The 3186-nt window shown below is 41.6% G+C and overlaps 1 pseudogene; it reads right to left on the bottom strand.

Moving 5' to 3' along the window:
* Window positions 1-1427: 1427 nt before the first annotated feature.
* LOC136490149 (uncharacterized) lies at window positions 1428-2714 on the bottom strand (annotated as a pseudogene).
* Between the last annotated feature and the right edge of the window lie 472 nt (window positions 2715-3186).

Raw genomic sequence — 3186 nt, 5'->3', positions numbered from 1 at the left:
AATTTTTCACTAAAATACGCAACAGGTTTGCCTTCTTGTAACAAAACACCACCTAGTCCAATTCCGCTAGCATCACATTCAAGCTCAAAAGTCTTATTAAAATCAGGAAGTTGGAGGAGAGGTGCATGTGTCAACTTATCTTTTAGCATATTGAAGGAGTTCTCTTGTACTTTGCCCCAACTAAAAGGCACTCCCTTCTTTGTAAGCTCATTCAAAGGTGCAGCAATGGTACTGAAGTCCTTCACAAATCGGCGATAGAAACCAGCAAGTCCTAGGAAACTCCGCACTTGTGTGATAGTCTTTGGTACAGGCCATCCCTGTATAGCTTCTACCTTGGCTTGATCAACCTCAATTCCCTGTGGAGTCACAACATAGCCAAGAAAAGACACTCGATCGGTGCAAAAGGTGCACTTCTCAAGGTTACCAAATAAACGTGCATCTCGTAAAGCATTAAAAACAGCACGTAAGTGTGCAAGATGTTCATCCATAGATTTGCTATAAATCAATATATCATCAAAGTAGACTACAACAAATTTTCCAATGAAAGCACGCAAAACCTCGTTCATTAACCTCATGAAGGTACTAGGTGCATTAGTTAACCCAAAAGGCATGACTAACCACTCATATAAACCAAATTTAGTTTTGAAAGCAGTTTTCCATTCATCTCCCAATTTCATACGAATCTGGTGGTACCCACTTCGCAAATCAACTTTGGAAAACACATTAGCACCACTCAGTTCATCAAGCATATCATCCAATTGTGGAATAGGGTGTCGATATCGAATGGTGATATTATTAATAGCTCTACAATCAACACACATACGCCATGTTCCATCTTTCTTAGGCACTAAAATGACAGGAACAGCACAAGGACTAAGGAACTCACGCACATAACCTTTGTTGAGTAGTTCTTGCACTTGTTGTTGAATTTCCTTCGTTTCTTCCAGATTAGTCCTGTATGGCGCACGGTTTGGCAAAGATGCACCAGGAATAAGATCAATTTGGTGCTCAATCCCTCGTATTGGTGGCAGCCCTGCTGGTATCTCACTTGGAAAAACATCCGAAAACTCCTGCAAAATGTTAGCAACAGCAGGGGGCAAAGAATGCTGCATATCGTGAACTGAAATCAAAGCACCCTTGCATACCAAAGCATAGGCAACAGAAGTGGAAGCAACCAATTCATTAATATCAGATTTAGTAGCAAGCAAGCAATGTCCTTTCAATCTTATCGCATCTTTGTTACTACTAACAGATTTGACATTTTTATCGATCTCAGATTTAGTTTTCTTAGCTTTAGCAACATCATCACGCACAATGGCTTCAGGACACATAGGGAGCAAAACAATTTTCTTATCATGGTGTATGAGAGAATACATATTTGATCTACCATGATGCATACAATCTGTATCAAATTGCCATGGTCTACCTAGCAGAATATGACAAGCTTCCATAGGCACAACATCACAGTCAACAACATCATGATATGATCCAATAGCAAAATGAATTCGTACCAATCTCGTTACCTTAACCTTACCACTATTGTTGAGCCATCGAATGTGATATGGATGTGGGTGCGGTTTGGTTGTAAGTGCAAGCTTCTCTACCATATCGCTGCTAGCCAAGTTGTTGCAGCTACCTCCATCAATTATCAAACGGCACGAATGCTCTTTAATGACACACTTTGTTTGGAACAGTGTATGCCGCTGATTTTGCTCCACCTTCTCCATTTGTGCGCTAAGCACACGCTGCACAATGAGGCTCTCATAATGATCTGCATCCTCTTCTCCAATCTGCTCTTCTGGTTGTTCCTCACTTCCTACATGGTCAGCAGCAAGCAAAGCAAGTGTATCTTCATCAAAATCACTAGCAGAGGAATACTCACCATCATCTTTGATGACCATAACACGCTTGCTTGGACAGTCACGCATCACATGTCCATATCCCTTGCACCGGTGACACTGAACGTCTCTTGTTCTACCTGTAGATGCCATGGATGAAGCACTCATAGCAGGCTTCTGGGTCGTCTTCGCCACTGAATTTGCGGAAGTAGCACGAGGTTTGTCGCTGGATGTTGGCATAGGAGCACATGTGGTTGGAGTAGTAGTCATGCGGGGCTGCCATGAATTAGTTTTCCCTGCAGAAATATTATTCTTGGCACTAGCACGCCGCCCCTGCACTTCCCTTTCAGCTTTACAAGCAAGACGAAACAAATGGGTTACGTTAGTGTATTCTTTATAATCAAGGATGTCCCGGATTTCACGATTTAACCCACCCAAAAATCTTGCCATAGCAGGTTCCTCATCTAAATTACAACGCAACATACCCATTTGCAATTCTTGATAATATTCTTCTACACTTTTAGCACCCTATCTCAGTTGTTGCAATTTATTTAACAAATCACGTGCATAGTAAGAAGGAACAAATCTAGCCCTCATGATTCGTTTCAAAGCATTCCAAGTTCGTGGTATGTTATTAGGATTTTTCTTGCCATACTCTATCCACCAAACAGTAGCAAAATCAGTAAACTCACTAGTAGCAGCCCTAACACGTGTATTCTCAGGAAATTCATGACATGCAAACTTTTGATCAACAGCAATTTCCCAAGTAATGTATGCATCAGGATCATATTTACCATCAAAAGGATGTATCTTAAATTTTATCTTACTAAAAGCATCATTATTATTGGGTACCTCAGGTCGGCGGTGACCACCCATACCTCTACAATTATGGCGTAGGCGACGCCAGTCACGAGTGTCATGAGCATCATGTTCAGTATCAGCAGTATAATCATCATCATAATTATCTTCGAATCGCTCTTCGTCCTTGTTGTCTTCATTATGCTGCTCTTTGTCTTTCATGTGGAAGTCATCAAAACGCTTCAGAAGAGCAGCAAGGCTTCCATCCATACGGGCAACAGATGCCTCCAATCATGTAAGCTTGGTGGTGGAGGCAAGTTGGGTGGCCTCCAGTTGCCCAATCTTGTCATTGGTCACCTGTAAATCTTGATCAAGTCCTTCTGTATGCTGCTGCACTTGCCTTGTAAAATGTTGAATGATGCCCTTGGTGTGAGGAGATTGTGGCCTCTTTTTAACATCCTTTGATCCTGACATGGTTTAAAAGACAAGGGCAACAAGAAAAACAGGTGAAGAAATAAAAGCCCTATAGCTATTAGGATGTAGCTACTAC

The sequence above is a fragment of the Miscanthus floridulus genome, chromosome 1 (assembly GCF_019320115.1).
Source record: "Miscanthus floridulus cultivar M001 chromosome 1, ASM1932011v1, whole genome shotgun sequence".
In the NCBI taxonomy this organism is placed as follows: Eukaryota; Viridiplantae; Streptophyta; class Magnoliopsida; order Poales; family Poaceae; genus Miscanthus; species Miscanthus floridulus.
The sequence above is the reverse complement of the archived record's forward strand: the minus strand, read 5'-3'. Positions and strand labels throughout refer to the sequence as shown.